This window comes from Poecilia reticulata, chromosome 11 (genome assembly GCF_904066995.2).
Source record: "Poecilia reticulata chromosome 11, P_reticulata-male-v2, whole genome shotgun sequence".
NCBI classification, from domain to species: domain Eukaryota; kingdom Metazoa; phylum Chordata; class Actinopteri; order Cyprinodontiformes; family Poeciliidae; genus Poecilia; species Poecilia reticulata.
The window spans coordinates 22579586-22600086 of record NC_088840.1 but is presented as its reverse complement, the minus strand read 5'-3'; the positions used below and the strand labels follow the sequence as shown (position 1 = coordinate 22600086).

General features: G+C 40.5%; 1 long non-coding RNA gene across 1 annotated transcript; it reads left to right on the top strand.

The window, feature by feature from the left end:
• The first annotated feature begins 8803 nt into the window (after window positions 1-8803).
• Window positions 8804-20273, top strand: LOC145553655 (uncharacterized). Its single transcript, XR_014089712.1, has 3 exons — window positions 8804-8867; window positions 19918-19991; window positions 20131-20273. It is a non-coding gene; the product is annotated as an uncharacterized LOC145553655 (long non-coding RNA).
• The last annotated feature ends 228 nt before the right edge of the window (window positions 20274-20501 follow it).

Here is a 20501-nt window from a genome sequence, read left to right as displayed (position 1 = left end):
CTTCTTTCAATCCTTCCTTCCACATATCAAACTCATCCATTCATCTCTCCGTCCGTCTCTCATTGCTCTGTACTTTTTTGTCTTTTTAAACTCGACCGTCCGTTGCCGTAGAAACCAGGTCGTTTTCCTCCGGGTCAGTCTTGATCTGTTCATCTGTGTTTGGCGCCGTCCCTCCTCTCCGCTGCAGGTGTGGCGACCTTACGTGACCTCCAGATCCGGCCACAAGACTCTGCTGGTGATGGACGTCCACCGCGGCCACCTCAGCAAGGCGTTCAGGGACAGTCTGTCCGCCGTCAACACCCACATCGCCTTCATCCCCGCAGGATGCAGCTGCCGCCTCCAGCCCCTCGAGATCTGCGTGACGCAGGTGCTGCGGGATTTTCTTCAGGTAGGCGGCGGTGGAGGCGGAGCTTCTTTCCTTCCTTCCTGCCTCAGTGTGTGGATCTCTGATGTTGTGATTGGCGGTTCTGTCTCCAGGCCCGGTGGTCCCAGGTGATCGCTGATGGAGGTCTGGACGGGCTTGGACTGGACCAGCTGGCTCTGACGTTGGCCTGCTGGCTCAGTGAAGTCTGCTCCACTCTGAACGCGCAGACCGACGTCCTGCGCAGGTGAGAACACCTGATGATGACATCACAGTTATTTAAAGGCCATTTTAAACGTCTTTATTTGGGTTTTATGGGCTTGACCAACAGACACCTAGAAGACGATGCATGATTGTATTTTTCGGATACAAATAAGTATCTGAAAAGTGTGGCATGTGTTTGAATTCGGTAACAAATAATACTGGATGGTAAATTATCCCAGAAGTTACTGCGATAAACAATATTACTGTTGTTTTTGGACCATTTTCACCAAAAGTCACAGTAAATACATTTAATCATATTTTCAAATGTATTTATCGATACTCCATGAATAAACAGTGGAGAAAATAGTAAAAATAACAATATGGACAGTTTAAAAAAACATTAATTCTAATTTATTATGAAAACAATAAATCAAAAATTTTTATCATGACAGAAAATTTATTATAATAAATGACAACATGATAAATACCCATTAGGAATACATTAAAAGATGCAAATAATTAAATTCCTTTTTTTAAATAAGAAAAACATTTATAGTCTAAAATGCAATAGGAAAAAAATTCAAATGCATGCCACACTTTTAAGATAAAAAAAAAGATTTTATAACATGTTTACTTTCATCTCTTGCTTCTACGACCTTCTTCAAGGTCGTTCACGTTGGCGTGCAGCCTGCAGCACCTGGAGAACCAGGGAGAGGCGGCGAGGATGATCACAGCTCTGACCGAAGTGCTGACCCAGCCGCTCGACTCTGGATCTCCAGAACCCGGACCAAAACGAGAGCGTTTACTGGAACGGACGCCTCCACAGCCGCCGCTGCTGGTGATCAAGGAGGAGAAGACAAACGGTTGGGATGAAGATGAGAAGCAGGCGGAGGTCAGCAGCCTGTCTGCCCTGCGGCAGGTGTTCAACAGCGAGAGTGACGCCGAGTCGTTTCACGGCTTCGCCGACGTCTGATTCTTCACCGCACAACGTATAAACAAGCTGCTGCATCCGGAGCCTCTGATACTTTTAGAGACGCTCATAAATGCTACTGACACAAAGGTAGTCGAAGGAAAACAGGAAACGCTGTGTGTTTTTAAGGTGGAAAAAACTTTATAGACATTGGTATGTAATGATCAGAAACCTCAACATCAACACGAATCATGAAAAAGAATCTAATATTGATTCTGAAGCTCAGAATGGAAACATGAGTCTTTTCACTGCATAATTATTACAAATTAAAGTTGCAACTCTGCTGGGATTGTTTCTCACTGCTGCTTTGTAAAATAAACCTTATTTTTGTTACTTTTTTACTGTACCAATGAATTATGTGATGTTTTTTCTAGAAAAATAAAGGAAGTTATGTTCAAATTGATGTCTCCGACTCAATAAATCGTTCAGAACTGAATGAGAATTTATATAAGTGTCAGTGTAAACTTAAAAAGTCTTAATTGTATGTATTTAATATTAAGTCCTTTAAATGTCTTACATTTTGTTGTAACCAGGACTATTTAATCTCGTATAATATGTAGGGTTTTTTTCTCGCTGGACTTTTTGGTCAGGCAAAACTGTTGAATTGCGCGCATGCGCAGAAGCATAACTTGCGTTCTGTGAGTCGAAGCCGTTGAAGCTATGGCTAACTAGCTGCTAGCTGGCTAGCTAGCTGTTTTGCTTTTATTGTGGGTTAAATGCACATTTATCGGACGACGTTAGCCATTGTATTATTTCTGTAGATAAACCCATATAATAAACTGCATTTATTATATGCAAAGCACAAAGAACCACAAACAAACCTCAGAAATGTCACTTTTGATCTCCTTGCGTGGCTAAAGGCCCCCCAGAAAACGGTCGCCGTTTCTACTACTATTAGCACTGGCCTAAGAACGACACCTAAGTTGGAAGTTTAGTGGATTTTAAACTCGGTAGTCAAGCACTAATCTTGCCTATTTTTTTATTTCAACTAAATCGTTAATATGGAGGTTGTGGAGAAATAAAAAGATGCAATCAAGTATATTCACGCTTTGAGTGAGTTTAACATATTTTGAGTATCAAATATAATGGTTTATATTGCTACACTGTTAAACCCTTTACATTCTTATACTCCTCACAGTTTTAAATGTTTAAGCTAAGGATACGATGAATAACCTTGTTTGCATGCAACAGACAAGGAGCGCAAATTATGCAAGATGTACGGAATGTTCTGACAAGCAGAAGTTTCTGGTAGGAAGGTGTAACATCTAGTACGTAGAAGAAAACACTACTCCTTAAATGGTTAGCAGCCAAGAGTGGAGTGTTTTGTGCAGGAAAGGATTTGGCAGCTATAGTTTGTATGGGAATAGTTGGAGGCGTTCGCAATATTTCAGTGTGAGGATGAGAGATAAAAGTATGAGGTCCTCACTCTCCTCCTGCAGGGACTCATTGTGTTTGTGGGTGAGTTGTGTGTCCATTTGGCCCAATATTTTGATTTAATAAATGTCTTGTGAGTGATTTTACATTCCGGTTTGTGGCTCATTTTTGTGTCTTAAGTCCCGGGTAAAGAGACGCGTTTTTGAAGCAATGGTTGTTTCTGTCTCTCAACAGCTGAGAAGAAGGAGAAAATAAAAGCTAGCAGAACATGGAACCGAAAGAGAAGTCAAAGATGCAGCTATGATGGCGACAGACTTCAATTAAGTAAGAATGTGACAAGATCTACAGTTAATCTGGTTAAATGGTTTTAAACTTGAGTTTTGGGTTGGTGAAACTTTAGAAACCATGTATAAACTTTAGTTTTACACACTGAGGTTAACGTAAAAGAACTCAAATCCGTTAGATTTTTGTTGTAAAAGTGACCATCATCCCTATTGGTGCTTAAATATAGAACCATGAGAACAGAACCCGTTTCCCAGCATGTCCACCAGCACCAGGGCTTCGCACCCCCTGACCCCCAAGGACGGCTCTGATCAGCGGGGGGATGCAGGATTTCAGGACCTTGACTCTCCTCTGTTTAAATTTAGATTTAGGACAAAGACCAGACCTTGTAAATCCCACTCGGCCAAACCCACGGGTCCAAAAAGGCTTCTGACATGCTCAGAATGTACAGAGCTGTGCAAAAATCTCAAACCAAATCTCATTTCTTTAACATTTCCTCTCAATGATCCACATTTTCTGCTAACTTTTTTAAGTGTTTTTCATAGTAGCTCTTGAGATTTTCTCATCTTTCTTATTTGGGTTTTAAAACACAAAATGTTACCTAGTCTAGGTTAAGCAACACTCCGATGGGCATTGCAGCTCCCCTCACCGTCCTCTACAGGGCAATAAAATGTGCAAACTGTTTAAAAACTCTTTATTCTCTTACTTTAGCTCAAATCCTAATGTTGATTTTTCTGATTTATTATTGTCTCATTGATACATCTTGTTTTTTATTCAATAAACTTTTTGTTTTTTTCAGCTTTTCTTGGGAGACAAAAACAGAAAAAATGTCAGATGTCATCGTGAACTCTGACCTCTAACCTCTAACCTGCACATCTGGAAACTGTGTATTTATCAGAAGGCCGATTAGCATTCATTAGCATCCGTTAGCCTCCCTCTGAGCAGCATTAGCATGTTAAACTGTGGCCCAGCGTGCAGTCTGAGGCTCAAGGGGTCCAGCAGGGGGATCAGAGCAGAAAAATCAACCGTTTCAGAGTCGATTACAGCAGCTTTGATGTTCTGACTCGGTTTATCCTGAGCTGCTCCTCACTAGTTTACATGTCAGCCGCAGCAAAACGTCGATCAAACAGCTGAGCGACATGCAGAGTTGCTCCGTGCTTTAATCTGATCATCGCTGCTGCCTGATCAAAGATAAAACCTTTTTAATCTGGGATAATTACAGAGAAAATGTCTCAGCTGTCTGTTTGAGCTGGAAAAAAGGGAAAAATTAAAACACTGGGTGGTTCTCTCTGCCGCTGCGTCGTCTGAGCAAGCCTCTCTGTGCTGTGTGTGACAAATAAGAAGTCTGAATTTAATCTGAGTTAATCCAGCTCTCATTCCAGATTACAGTCTGAACTGATTGGAGCTTTAGAGGGGGAGCAGCAAGAGACAGAGACCAGCAGGAATTTAATGGGATTCTGACAATATTACACTAACTACTAGTGAGGAGCCATTAAATATGTTGATAAATATGGAGGTTAACGGTCTACTCAAAGTACCCGGGTGTCGAGGGGGCAAAATAAACCCAAACCATCACTCCTCCACCACCGAGCTTTATTGTTAGCATGATCCAGAAATCGTGTTGTTCTTTCAGGTCAGACTATGCGTACCTAAACCTAAAACCTGAACCTGTTCTTTAAGAAACAAGAAACTTCTCACCAAGAAATAGGAGGTTTTAAGATGATAATTGCTTATTGTTGATTTTTTTAAAGTACTAGTTCCACTGGCAGATTATTTCACTTACAACAAGACACGTTTCCCTTGTTATAAGTGAAATAATCTTCCAGCGGAACTGGTTGCTAGGTGACGGGCTGGGCTTGGCGTGGGTTGCTAGGTAACGACTCAGTGAAGAAGTAGTGCAATTTTCATAAATATTGATGAATTATTGACTTAAAACAAGCTCTTATATCATGCTGAAAAGTTACTTGTAAGTTAATTTTGTCTTATTTTAAGTGTACACTATAGGAACTAGACCAAAAACACCAGGCTAGATTTTGTGTTTTTGTAGTGTTTGGGCACCGTAATCGTTAGGGACACTACCGTACTTTGGCTTTTTCAAATGCCAGGTAACCACCATTTATTAATATTTCAGAACATTTTAGCATGTATTCTGATGTTTCACGATAATTCCTACTAAATTTACAATAATCTCTGAAAACCTTCTGAGTTTTCTGATAAATCTTGGCAGTTAATGATATTTTTCTGCCCAAACCTGACAGTAGAAAATGTTTGCATTTGACAGTTACTTTTTAATCAATATTAAGGAATTATTTATGTAATACAATCTCTTGTATCTTGATTAAAAGTTACTTGTAAGTTAGTTATTTGCTATTTTAAGTGCACTGAGATATTTAGATGGAAAAAAACTCCAGTCACTATTTAAAAAGGATAAAGTTGAGTCTGTTTTGAAACCTTGAACTGGTCCAGGACCAGTTGGAACAGTTGCCCTGAAGTGTTTGTAACCAGTGGACTGGAACAGGATGGAGACCCAACAGTTGCACATGCTTTCCCACTGAGCAAACGTTCAGATGTCCTTATGTGGACGGCGATGACATCACTGGTGAGGTCACCCTGCGGTGGATTTCCCTGAGAACCGACCTGAGTCTATTGTCCAGCATCCAGCTGTGAGCGACGAAACAATGAGCTTTTATTACGCTTTGAAGGGCCACACAGCAGATTTTCTGACGGGGTTGTTTTGTCTCTAACCGGCCGGATCAGTTTAACGACTCAGACGCTGCTGGTGTCTCAGCCTGACTGGACCTGCGGCGTTCCTGCATTGGTGCTGGAGCGTTCTGCTGCTGTGCGCTTGGAGTGAAGCGGCTGCAGCCTTGAGTTTTCCTGCCCTGCCAAGACAATGCGATGAGGTGGAGGGGGTGGCAAGACCAGACAGGAAAAATCTAATCAGATAAAAAAAACCCTCCGGAGTAGCGTAGGAACTCAGCCCGAAGTTCTCTGGATCCGATGCTGCTGCAGGAGCTCAAGAGAAATGATCAGCTTCGTTACACAAACTGCACTCAGAAATAACAGCTGACATGTTTTGTGTACTCCAGCTTCCTGAAACAGACCAGAAACATCACGGTCAAAGGTGAACAGGACGTCAAAAGACCAGTGACCATTTTATTTGTTGCACAAAAATCATCTAGATCATGACATTTTATTCTGGTTCTGCCTAATTTGAGCTCCTTCCAGGATCAGGGTTATGATAGTTTTGGGTTTTTCATTATAGTTTAATTTAATGTCATAGAGACTTTTTGTTTGTCTAATTCAGTCAGTTTTAAGTAGCATTAATAGTGTGTTTGGTAGTTTTTATTAGTAATTATTAATTAGTTACAGTAGCAGTTTTAGTTCTTTCATACTTTGGTTATTTTTTAGGTGCAGAAGTATTGTGATTATGTAAACATAGATTAGACAATTTATACTAAACATAAGATACCATCTTCAAAAAACATATTTCATTATTGTTGAATAACCAACTGACTGGCGTTTTCTCCAAACGTTTGCTGACTAGCCATTTTGCGGACTAGCATAATGACGATTATGGACTGCTGTAATTTCATGATGTAAATTGGTTGTGTAGAAAGAAAAAAAAATCAGATCAGTTTGAAAGGCTAATAACTAGATTAATAAACACAAAAACAATGGACATTATATCTATAGTTTCAGTATGTTTTAGTTAGTTTTATAAACACATGATATAGTTCCACTTAGTTATAGTAATTTTTCCCCATTAATTACCAATTTTATTTATTTCAGTTAACGAACAACAACATTTAAACATTAAGATGTTGTTTAATTGAACTGAGTTTAAAAGAAGCTCACCAGCAAACGTGTTGGAACTCTGATGTGGTTGCTAGGTGACGGGCAGAGCTCCACTGGGGTTGCTAGGTGACGGGCAGAGCTCCACTGGGGTTGCTAGGTGACGGGCAGAGCTCCACTGGGGTTGCTAGGTGACAAGCAGAGCTCCACTGTGGTTGCTAGGTGACAGGCAGAGCTCCACTGGGGTTGCTAGGTGACGGGCAGAGCTCCACTGGGGTTGCTAGGTGACGGGCTGGGCTGCTGAATTTGTGACGTTACATTAGGAAGATTTTTGAAACGGCTCTTTTTCCAGACACCAAAACATATTGCCAGAAAACAACTGGTTGGTTTTACAGTGTTTGGGTTGTTTTTAGTAGAAACCATAACAGACAAAAATGTGCAAAATGTGAGTTTTGCATATTACGTCCCTTTAAAATGAATGTGACGTCGGAATTGGGCATCAACACCGGCCGTGTGAATGTAACCAGATGCTTTTCCATTGACCTTATTGTTGTGCAACTTGACATTTTGAAAGTAAATTAGCTTAATTTTGAAAAAACTATTTTTTTGACAAAAACATTTGGGTTTTGCATGAGGTAGTTTGTTTTTTTTCTGTATGAAAATTGGTTTATTTCGCAAAACATCAATGGAAAACATTTTCCACATGAATCAGATGATCAACCACTGAATGTCGCCACAGGCGGAAACCGCAAAGAGGAAAATTGATTTATCGTGTGAACAAACTTATTCATGTGATTTTAATTACGTTTCTTACTTAATGGAAACTCAACAGATGCAAACTTGTGGAATATAAAGAAAGTTTTGTGCACATTTGTAATGGAAACACAGCTACTGTTTACTGAGAAGTCCTGCATCAAACCTGCAGCCTATATGGGCCAGAACTCAACCTGTAGACTATTAATCTCAGGCCCATGAGGGCCCCATATGTGCATGCCGTTCTGCAGGATGAGAGGTCTAGAACTGTATTTCTAGCCTGTCTGAATAAATTATGTTCCTCAGAAACTCATTTTGCAGCTTGAAATATTACATGTGCTGCCTTTGATGGTCAGCCGTTGTCTAAACGAAACATCCAGGCGCTAATTTTGGTGGTGAAAGGCTCCAAGTGAGGCTGAATATTGATCAAGGGGACGTTGTGCAGCTGCAGCCCGTTTGCATAATCTCAGATGTTCTCATTTTAAATGAGCCGAAGGTGCAGCGTTACAACTAATCCCTCTTTTTAAGATTTATACGACACTTTTTAATGGAAAACTAATGTTGTTCTGCGCACATGTGGGTTTCATTGTAACGTTCACTTTTCTTGTTCGAGCTTGTTCTTCCCCCCATGTGCCTCGGATCCCTACAGCGGAGGTGGTGAGTGCATGTTTTGCATGACTCACACAGACACAATAGCTGGAGGTAAATACACCAGTTTGAGGTTAAACTGGGATTTTCCTCTAACTTTAAGTAAACTAAGGAGGAAACTGATTCCTTACAAGAGAACATCAGAAAAAGGAGTGTTTTATCTCTTTGTTTCTGCAGATCTCGGGGGGTGAAGGTCTCTTTTCTTCACTTTTGGCAGGCTGGGGATAAACTTGGCAGGAAAACCATTGCAGCTCGATCCCCTCCTCATCCTCTCCTCCCCCTCTCCCTCTCTCTCTCCTCCCCCTTTTCTCTAGATGTGATCATGTTCATTCAGAGCTCAGGCGCTCAGATCATCACACCTCTCCGTCCTTTTGTCTTCTGGTTGTCCGCCTCTCTGTCCCTCCATGTGAACGATGTCCAGGCTCAGGTTTCTGTCCGTCCATGGAGGCTCCGTGCTGCTGCTGCTGCTGCTGACGGCTGGTGAGTCTTTAACTGTCTGAATGTTGCAGCTGTTCGACTTCCTGTTCAGCTGAACTTATTTCACTGCTGAACTGTAACCTGACATGTTAGACCCCCTCTTCTCCTCCTTCCCTCCTGCTGAAGCCACCAGAGGTCTTCCTCTTTGTTAGGATGACAGATGCATGTTTGCTTTAGACTTTGTTTTGCTTTTTACACCATTTAATTAAATCCACGTCAATCCAAGAAATGAACATTTCAGTTTAATAACATCTGTTTAGTTTGCAACCTGTTTATGCAAAAACAAGCTGACTAATCTGCTAATGTTTAAACTTTAAGGCTCATTCTTTGACAGTTTCTCTACTGTGTAAATATTTTTACTTAAATAGCAACACTGCTAGTTTCTAGTGCAAATCTCTTAGTGTTCTTGAAATAAGACAAAACTAACTTTTAAGCAATTTTAGGATCTAGTTTAAGTCAATTATTTCACTAATAAAATTTCATTATCCAAGGCTGTAAATGAAATAATCAACTTTTTCATCAATTTTCAAGGATTGTTGACTAAGAACAAGCCGCTATGTCTTCCTTAAAAGTTGCATGTAAATTAGTTTTTCTCTTATTTCAAGAATACTAAGATATTTACACTAGAAACTAGACTAAAATGACTCGGTAAGATTTTATTTTTGTAGTGAAAATATAGAAAATAAAAGCTCTAAAATTCACTTTCACTGCAACAACACGAATTTTTACCAAGTACTTTTAGTATAGCTGCAAATATCTTAGTTCACTTGAAGTAAGACAAAATGAACTTACATGCAAGTTTTCAGCAAGAAATACAAGTTTAAGGGAATAATTCCTTAATATTAGTTTTAAAAAACGCTCTAGTTTCACTGGTACTTTATTTTATTTATAACAAGATGTTTTCCCATATTAAAAATTAAATAATCTGCCAGTGGAATAAACACTTTTTCAGCAATATTTAATTTTTTAAGTAAAACCAGCTCCTGCATCTTGCTGAAAAGTTAGCTGTAAACTACTTTTGTCTTATTTCAAGTGTATTAAAATATTAGGATTAGAAACTGAACCAAAACTACTTGGTAAGAGTTTGTGTTTTTACAGTGTAGCATTTTTCAGCCTGACTGAAGTTGCAGATTTCACACCAGCCTCTCAGACTGGATGGCTGTTTGCTGTTTGCATTCACTTATAATCTAATTAACGTTAACTTTGGTGACTTTCACAGAGTTCAAGTGGAGGAAATCAGATTACATCCTCAGTATTTTTCAAAGTGTTGACCAAATGTGAAGCAACAAGAGTTTAAAAATAAGAACGATGGTTTGAGTTATAAAAAGGGAAATAAGATGATAGTTGTGAAGGTTGCAAACATCTAACTGCAGACATGGGCTGAGTTTAGGTGGAGATTTAACCTGCTAATTAATAATTCTGCTTTTGTTTTCTATTTATTTTTTATTTGCAGATAATTTATATGTCAACCTGAAGTGCAGGTATATTTTTGTTTGTAGCCTAAACAAAACGTTTTAGCATGTTGTGTTAAGGCTGATTTACTCGGTCAGATTAGTCATCCAGGATTGTTGTGTGGGAACTTGGAACAAGTTTTCCAACTAAATAAAGATGTTATCACACTTTACCAGTAATCTAACAACTTCTGAAGTGATCCACACGTGGAGTTCCGTTAAATTTTCTTTTAACTCAGATCATATTAGCATCTTCAACGAGCTGTTGGGGACAGGAAAGACCTCTGACAGCAGTCAGTTTCGCAGCTATTCTGAGGAGGTCTCTGACTGAAGACTGTTGTTGTATGACTGCCTCATGACTGTCCTGACATGCTAACAGCTTAATGTCCAGCCAAGAGAGATGATATTTTCCAGTAACATGTCCTGGATGACACCGTTGCCACTGCTAATCCACCTCGTTTGCTTTTGCCACTCCTCTTTAGCGGTCTGGCTGGTCATATGGTTAGAAAACCAGGCAGAGACCTTGGAGTCGGTTATGTGATCCTTGTCTATTATGATGGATTTAGCGTCTTAGTTAAGTTAAGCTTTTGAGATGCTAATCATCTGCTCCTCGTTGTAAAAACAATACCTTGTTGCCACGGGGACGCATCATAATAACTGTCTAAGAGGAAAAAAAACGGGGAAAAAGTCACAATAGTGCAACAGAAAGAGCAGTATGCTTTACAAACTGGAACAAATGTGGTTTTAGGTTTGCTCTTTTGGTGATGAAACATCCCATGTATTGTAAAGTTTTGTTCCCAAAGGATTTTTAATTGAAACTTCCTGTAGCTAAATGTGCTACAACTGGTGTTTACATAAACATGAACAAAAAGTGCAGACTTGATTACATTTTTATTTATCCTCCTCCAGAAAAAGCTGCCATAAATTTGTCCACTTTTCACCTGCTTGTGTAAAGTTGCTGTGGCGTTCAGTTGCTGTATTCCTCAGGGACCACAGGGGGGCGCTCATGCTCACCCCGAGTGAGCGAATCCGCCATGTGCTCCGCCGGGTCTGAGTAACAAAAAGGCTTTCAGCGTCTACTGGCCAGAGCAGCATTTATTCATTCATGCTTCTTCTCAACGGCAACGATCCATCAAATTGCTCTGATGCCCAAATGTGGCTTAATAAGCCGCTTCCTCCCACAGGCTTGACCCCTCTCCTCCTCGGGGGGCCACAGAAATTGCGGTCGTCATGGTTACGGGGATCAGCGGTGACCGTGCGGGACAGATAAGAACAGCTGTCCGCCTAACGTCTGCTTTTTTAGCGGAGCAGAAAGGTCCGACGGTCCTCAAAGTGCACACGTTCAGGTTGAGTTTCATTTAACTTCAGCCAAGCTGAACGTGTTTTACTCTCTGAAGTGCGTGGGCGGCAGAGAGTTTGTGTTGTGCAGCTGGTTTTGGTAAAGTTTCTCTCAGGATCATGTGACTTTGCCAACAAACACCCCCACACTCTGACAGACCCCCTTCAGGCTTTTATTTTTCTGACTTCCTGTTAACTTCCTCCCCCTTTTTCCTCTCTGCTAAATTCAGTCTCCAATCATCTTCCTTGATCATCGTCCTCGCTTGGTTTATGACTTCCCATTTGGTTTACCGTCCAATCCTGTTTCTTTCCCTGTTCCTCCTCCTCTCTGTCGATTCTTCCCTCTTTTCCCTTGTATTGTTTAGTTTAATTCCCAAAGTGGACTCATCCCCACCAGGGCCGGTCCTCGCATCTTGGGTGCCCTGGGCAAACATTCAGGGCCCCTTCCTGCTTTTTCATCCAACCACAATACAATCATCTAAATTCCTATTTGTCACAATACAAGCACACTTTCTTTTAATATCTCATTTGAAAAAAGTGGAAGTGTGATGCAGTGTCAAAAGTGTAAGAAAACATACCTTACATGATATTTGTAAATAATATCGGTTCATCCCTATTTAGTAGGTTATAAAATAGTTTCTAAGAAGTAGCCCAATACAATAGGCTAATATAACTTTTCCAACTCACGTTGGAAATTATGGAAAATTTACATTTTGTTCACTTTTGTGGTTCCATTTGAGCCTCAACTGCTTCTAAAACAGACAAGTGTTTAAATAAAACCACGCAGACAGTTTTTGGCAATCAGTTAATGTTTTTTTGTGTCTGTTTCAGAAACCTTTGGAATGTAGCAAATCAGCAGGCACTGCCCTGTTACCTAGCAACCACAGCAAAGCCCAGCCCGGTTACCTAGCAACCACAGCAAAGCGCAGCCCTATTACCTAGCAACCACAGCAAAGCCCGGCCCGTTACCTAGCAACCACAGCAAAGCCCGGCCCGTTACCTAGCAACCACAGCAAAGCCCAGCCCGTTACCTAGCAACCACAGCAAAGCCTGGCCCGTTACCTAGCAACCACAGCAAAGCCCAGCCCGTTACCTAGCAACCCAAGTGTGTGGAGTTGGGGGGGCGTGGAAAGCAGCAGTTTATCTGGATTTAAAGTGACATGAGCCCTAAAACAGCTCAAAATAGGCAGAACTGATCAAACTCAAATCTAATTATTTAAGAATAATTCTGGGGAAAAAAAGCGTAATGAGCATGTTTTGTATAAAACTTTAACTAACCTGCTCAAGGAAACATAGTAGATCAAATTTAAGGGGTTGTTGTACCGACAGCAAAAAACTAGGACAAAAACAAACAAGGCTACATATATTTCCAGTATTTTTAAATATTCAGAATGGGAGATCAAGCAACATCTTTATTGCTCTTATTATTTCCATTAGTAACAGTTTTACTTTATTATCTTGTAGTTTGAGATGGATTTGAGTGTTTACAACTGTGATATTTTATTCTGAAAACCAAATTTGTCATTATTAGCAGCTAAAAGCAAACAAAGTTCCTGCCGCCCAAGTTGAGGAAGCCGCCCTGGGCAGCTGCCCATGTTGCCCGTATTGATCCCATCCTGTTGATTGACAGCTGACGTCATACGGCGGGTTTCTGTGTGTGGGTCAGCTGGGTTTCATTTACTCGGCTCTGATGAGGCTGTGTGACTGACAGGCACTCAGAGACGACACACTTCCTCTTTAATCACTATTAGCAGCCCGTCAGTCAGCCGTGTGTTTTGATATCCCAGTGGGGACGTTAAAACAACCAAACACGTCCCACTCTGCCAGGTCGGACCGAGGTTTACGAGCCAGGGTTGCTTCATGTCAGCGCTGGTATGTGAGTGGTGGTTGGTTTAGAAACAGAAACGCAACAGGAGTCCAAAATATTCACTCCGCTGCATCCTCCAGCATCGTTTCTGTTCTGGATAATTTGGGGAGATAGTGTCTTTATTTCCATGTAAAAGAGCAAGTGGGAAATGTTGGCCGACAACGAACCAGATCAGATTTTATGGATTAAGGATTACGGACATTTGACCTCATTCGCTGAGTCGCTCTTCTACGTTTGTGAGCCTCAGTTTGGGTTTCAGGCTCCATGTTTAAAGAGAAGCTCGACTTTGCTCTGTTTTTGGTCATTTTGCTCTACTTTTATGTGATTTTTTACATGTTACCACAGTGAAATGTTGATTTATTTTAACACTTTTTAAATATTTTCACTAAATTATCCTGGAAAATACATTTAATTTGTCCCTCCAGGATATCAAAGTGTTTTTTCTTTTTTGTGATTGTTGCGGCTTAAAATTGCTGATTTTGTTGAACCTCTTTCAAAAGGTTGCAATGACAACTTTGCAATGGTCTCACAAAAAAGTTAAAAACACAGCAAAGGTTTTAGAAGATGATTCACATTTGTGTTGCTGGAAGTGAAAAAAAGCCATTTATAAATCAACAAAATGGAAAATAATTGTCCCAAGTTGTTAAACTACTGAAAACCTCATATTAGTCTGTTTTATCAAAATATTACCTGTTTAATTGTATCATATTTTTACTGGGGGGCATCTGTGGCTCTGTGGGTAGAGTAGTCGTCTTGTGATCGGAAGGTTGCAGGTTTGATTCCAGCTTCCACGCGTCAATGTGCCCCTGGGCAAGGCACTTAACCCCAAGTTGCCTACCAAGCTGCGTATTGGTGTACAAATGTGTGAGTGAGTGTGTGCGAATGGGTGAATGTGACTCCAGCGTAAAGCGCTTTCAGTGGTCAATATGATCGGATAAAGCGCTACATAAGTTCAGATAAGTTCAGAAAAGGTAAATACCTTTTACTTTTGCGTTTTTAATTGGGGAGAAGAAGCTAATTTTGGCCTCTGAAGATTTTCAGCCCTCGGTGAAAAAAAGTTTGGACACCACTGTGAAAAGTTGGTGAAAAGTAGGAGAAAAGTTGGTGAAAAGTTGGAGAAAACTTGGAAAAAAGTTGGTGAAAACTTGGAGAAAAGTTGGTGAAAAGTTGGAGAAAAGTTGGTGAAAAGTTGGAGAAAAGTTGGTGAAAAGTTGGAGAAAAGTTGGTGAAAAGTTGGAGAAAATTTGGTGAAAAGTTGGAGAAAAGTTGGTGAAAACTTGGAGAAAACTTGGTGAAAACTTGGAGAAAACTTGGAGAAAACTTGGTGAAAAGTTGGTGAAAAGTAGGAGAAAAGTTGGTGAAAAGTTGGAGAAAAGTTGGTGAAAACTTGGAGAAAAGTTGGTGAAAACTTGGAGAAAACTTGGTGAAAACTTGGAGAAAACTTGGAGAAAACTTGGTGAAAAGTTGGAGAAAACTTGGAGAAAACTTGGTGAAAAGTTGGAGAAAACTTGGAGAAAACTTGGTGAAAAGTTGGAGAAAACTTGGTGAAAACTTGGAAAAAAGTTGGTGAAAAGTTGGAGAAAACGTGGTGAAAAGTTGGAGAAAAGTTGGAGAAAAGTTGGAGAAAACGTGGTGAAAAGTTGGAGAAAACTTGGTGAAAAGTTGGAGAAAAGTTGGTGAAAAGTTGGTGAAAAGTTGGAGAAAAGATGGTGAAAAGTTCACTGAAATATGCAAATGATGAGTGAATTTCCATTAATAGTTTCATCTTCTTTAGGAACTTCCTGCCTGATGCTTCAGTCAGAGGTAAAAAATGTGCAGGAAGCTGAATAAATGCTAAACGTGTTTGACCTTCGTGTTTAAAAACAGCTGACGGGCGTTATGTCCGTGTTAAGGTTGAGTCAGTGAGCATCCTGGGAAAATTTTGCTCTTTTATCTGGAACAACTGCAGCCAAAATATCTCCTGTGTGAAGCATTCGCTCTGTTCAGCCTTGAGGGAAAAGGTGAGCCGCTCAGATTAGAAGTGGTGCGAGAAAAGAACCAGCCAAGGTAGTTGAGGCATCTGGTGGGGATGCCTTCCAGATGTCCTCCACAGGAGGAGCCTGGAGCCCGGCAGAGATCGTATCTCATGGCCGGCTTGGGAACGTCAAGATCCCCCCCACAGAGCTGGAAGAAAAGGCCTGGAGGAGGGAGTCCAGGGATCAGAGCTCCGTTCCCCACTGAGCCCCAGAGATAAGGGCAGGAAGATGGATGAGACGACTGAGAGCATGTTGGTGGGAAGGTGGGACATTCCTGCTGCTCGCTGCAGTCCTGACTCAGGGACAGAGCTTCACAGGGAGGCCGAGGTTTTACGGTCCGGGTCCGAGTCCTCTGCATGTGTTTGTGTTGTACAGGAGGAAACAGGAAAGAGACGGAAGAAAAGGCAGCAGGAAGCGGAGTCAGGACTCACCTGCAGAGCCTGCAGCTGTTTTTACGCTTCAGTCAGATGGTAAATGTGGCGGAAGAGTCGGAGGAACGAACATGCATCAGTGCAGCAAACAGCAAAACATCCTGGATGATCATCAGATCATCGGCATAGAACAGAACAGGGAGTCCAAGGTTTCTGCTCCGAAGCTGAAAATGTGCTTTTTCTCTCCAATATGTGAAAAAATATTTATCCACACGACAATAAATAAAATAAGTTACATTTGAATGAAACCAACATTAGTATGACATTTTCCTTTAATGTTTACATTTATTATACATTTTGGGTCAATTACGTTCTATTTCATTGGTCTATGAAATTCTTTGTATTGTATATTTTACATTTTATATAAACTTGAACTAGAACTACAAAAAGTGTCAACTTTCTATCTAAACGTGACCTGTTATACTCCCTTGAATAGCTTAGGATGGATCTATGGACTATACAAAACATGTTCATTACATTGTTTACATTGTTTACAAAAAGAAAAAAAAACTTTCTTAGATGATGAGATTTCCTTCTGCTCAGTTCTGCCTGTTTGAGCTCCTGTCAGAATGAGCCCTGCCACTTTAAATCCAAATGAACTGCTGGCCAAACCTCCCAATTCAACGCAACTGAAAACGGCTGACAACACATGCGCAATTATACAGCCGTACGTCTTTGAAAAGCATTGGTAGTACCTCCTGCACAACCAACAAGATTGTAGCAAGTGGTTTCTAGATGGTAAATCAACAACAAAACAGCAACCATTGTACAGCACAAACAGCAATAAAACCAGCTGGTCAAATGTTCTAGAACCCAGCTTGGGTTGCTAGGTGACGGGCTGGGTTTGGCTGTGGTTGCTAGGTAACAGCACAGCGCCCATGGAATGCAATTTAACAATCAGGTTGCTGTTTTTTTTGTCATTTTCCAGACACCAAAACACATTAACTTATTTCCAAAAAACGACTGGATGGGTTTCTAAGCGCTTGGGCTTTTCTTTAGAAGAGCCCAAAATGAGACCAAAATGGAAGTACAAAAATGTGAATTTTTGGCCTTTAAGGTTAATCACCTGCAGACTAATAAACTGACCCTTCAAATGGACCTTTTAAAACTGTCACAATGAATCACACACGCAAAAGTTTCCACATCTAATGCAGTTCCTGAACCTTTGTTTCCACCATTAAAAGAGCCAACGGCAACAAAATGTTTTGTTTATTCACATTAATGGACGGTAAACTCCAGATAAAAGCCAAATAAATCCTGTTTCTCAGGAGGAGGAACACTTTGACTGCCTCTCTGAGGCCTTATCAGTCACTACCGTGGGCTTAATTCACCAGAGTTATGATGTGAAGCTCCAGCGGAGAGGAAACTTTTTCCCAGGATCGTCTCTGAGGGTCTCTGGAGCGGCTGATGGATGTGAGGGAGGAAGAGGAGGCTCCTGAGGGAGCAGCTTTCCCATCAGGCTGAAGGGTTTTCTCATCACTGTCTCTCTCTGTGTGTCCACTCCTAAAACATCTCTGTTAATGGGTGATCTGTGTTTTTTCACCCACCTGCTCCGCTGCGTTTCCACTGGAGAATCAGCGCCACCTGCTGTTCATCTGCTCTGATGCAGCCAGAGGCAGTGGGAGGAAACCGGCTTTAATTTATGTTTACTGGGATTCTGGTGGCCAACCAACACAAACTAACCCATGACTGAGACATGGAAAAGAAAATAACGCATCGCCTTCGTACTCTGGAGATCCACCGTCCACTGGACTTACATCTGCGATTATTTTGATCTGATGATGCTGAAACTATTTTTAGAGCTATGATTCCTTCAAAATCTCATGTAAATTATGAGCACATTTTTAAAATTTAAAAAAGGTGAAACATTTACTAGGCCTGTCACGATTAAATATTGTTCCAGACGTTATTACGATAATCAATAATATTGTTTTGAAACCATTTTCAAGTAATATAATGGGATTAGCATAAATAATTCACAAACTCAAAGATCGATGAGCTTTAAATTCTAACGAACATTTAACTGGAAGACATTTTAAATATACAAATAAATAAATAAAACAACAGGAACAGTAAATAAAATGGATTATGAACCAAATTTTCCCTAAAAATTCAGCTAGTTGAGACCAAAACAGCAGACTGAAGATTTTTATCATCCAGTTTTTTGGTAGAAAGAGAGAAAAGAGAAAAATGATAAATCACTCAAATGGAAACTATTGAGTTTAATTTATCATGTGATTAATTATTATGGCAGAATAATTAATCAACCAGGCAACCCAAAGCTTAACTTCATCAAACGTTGACGCGCCGCTTGTCAGAAACAAACAGGAAGTAGAGGTTTCAAACCAGCGTGGAGCACACATTAGAAGACAGAGGTTTTCAGGAATGTGTTTCTGTTAGGAAAGTTTTAACTCCGTGTCTTTATTTAACTTGAACTCATTAACCTGTCAGCCGTTCACCAAACCTGAGATATAATTTAATGTTTGTAAACTTCTTAATGTGGGCTGGGCAATAAATCAACAGCAAAACAAATCGCAAAGGATTAATGGATAATACGGCTGACAGAATATTCAGTATTCAGTTAAGCTAGGATCAATCTGGTTACCTAGCAACTCTCTCACTCTGTGGTTACCTAGCAACGAGCTGTTGAGTAACTTTCACAGTAGCAGTTAAAGTTTTCTCCACCTTGCCTCATAACTGCTTAAAAATAAAAAACAATGGTGTGGAGTGAAAACTGGATAAAGGTAACGCCACTAGTTTGGAAGTATTTCAGATGTTTAAAACAAAAAACTAATCAATTATTGACATTCTCTGATATGAAATGCTTTTATCATGATATGTTTTTCAGCCATTTACCGCCCTACTCTGAATTTGAAAGTTTTCAAGAAGACAAAATAAAAATGTTCTCCTTTTAAATATAAATATTGTTGGTAATCACAGAAGAAGAAAAGTTTAGTCTGATGTGATATCAGTGAGAAAATGGTGCAGATGTTCACAATATCAGCTTTCAACTGTTTTATCTACTCATTTGTGGACCAGAACCAAGTTGGAAAAGGTCACCGTTTCACTTTCTCTCTGCTCTCCGTTTGAAACTTTAGAAAGTGAGAAATGGGTAAAGGAGGAGAAAAAGGCAGCATGAAATGTGTGCAAGAAGGATTTTAAGAAAATCTGCCAAAGCATTTGTGGCTCTGGAAAATCTCTGGACGACACTAAACTAATTTAGTTTAGCCTCAGTTGAAGCAAAAGCAAATGGAAACTGAAGGAGTTTAAACCGAAGTAGCTAAATTTAAACCAAGAATCACTGGGTCTGTTTATCTGGGCTGTTTGGTCTCGCTGCATTTCTTTTCAACTGTCTCGCTCAGACAACAGCAGTAACTCTGATTTACCATAAAGTGGAAACATGCACAGAGTTTATGTGAAGCCAAAAAATTCACAAACTCCCCACAGACTCTGCTGCAGGCTGCTGGAAAATAGCTTACACACATGCACATATAAAAAACTAAAACTAAAAAACAAGAGAAAACATTAATAGATCATCTCTGGTGGTAAAAGTTCAACTGTAAACCCTTCAACAAGTTCTTTATCCTAAACCGTCAAGAGATGTATGTATCAATTAGTTTGTTACTGATGAGCCATGGATGGATGGATGGATGGATGGATGGATGGATGGATGGATGGATGGATGGATGGATGGATGGATGGATGGATGGATGGATGGATGGATGGATGGATGGATGGATGGATGGATTATTAGTTTATAATTTTAAATATTGAGATAATTTTTCCACTGTGAGACAGAGAGTGGAGACTTAATGTTGACCTCTGAGTTTGTTGACCTCTGAATTTGTTGACCTCTGAATTCGTTGACCTCTGAGTTTGCTGACCTCTGAGTTTGTTGACCTCTGACCCCTTCACAGAACGCTGATGTTTGACGTTTTAATGTGTTTCCAGTTTGTGAGGCTGAGTACTACAGCGACTCCACGACGCCTTCAGAGTACGACTCCGACTACAACTCCACCTTCGAGGTCAGCTTCTTCAGTGAGTCCCGCGCTCTCAACCGTGTGGTTTCTCCATCCCAAACTGCTTCAACAGACTGATGTTAGAACATAAATAGCAGCTCAGGTGGAGGAATGAAACCCCTGCTAATGGCTGCTCTCCTCCCAGGTAACACCAGCATAGAGGAGCTGGACAAGTTCATCGGTGGGATGACAGAGGTCGTCCACGAGGAGGAAGCAGAAGAAGAAGAAGAAGTGTCTTTCACTACAGCAGCTACACCCAGGAAAACCACAGAGAGGAGCAAGAAGGAGCGAGGCGGGTCAAGAGGGGGCGGTGTTGGTAGCAGCGCCTCTCTTCCTGTTTGTCTGGTAAGAAATCAGTTTAGTTTGGATCCACTTAAATGTTTTTAAATCTCCAAATGTCTGTTAACACACTGGTGAAAACTAACACAACATTTCAGAAAAATATCGTCATCCCATAAACCTGACGTCCTACAAGCCAACACAGAAATGATGTAGACTACATCTTTTAACCAGTAG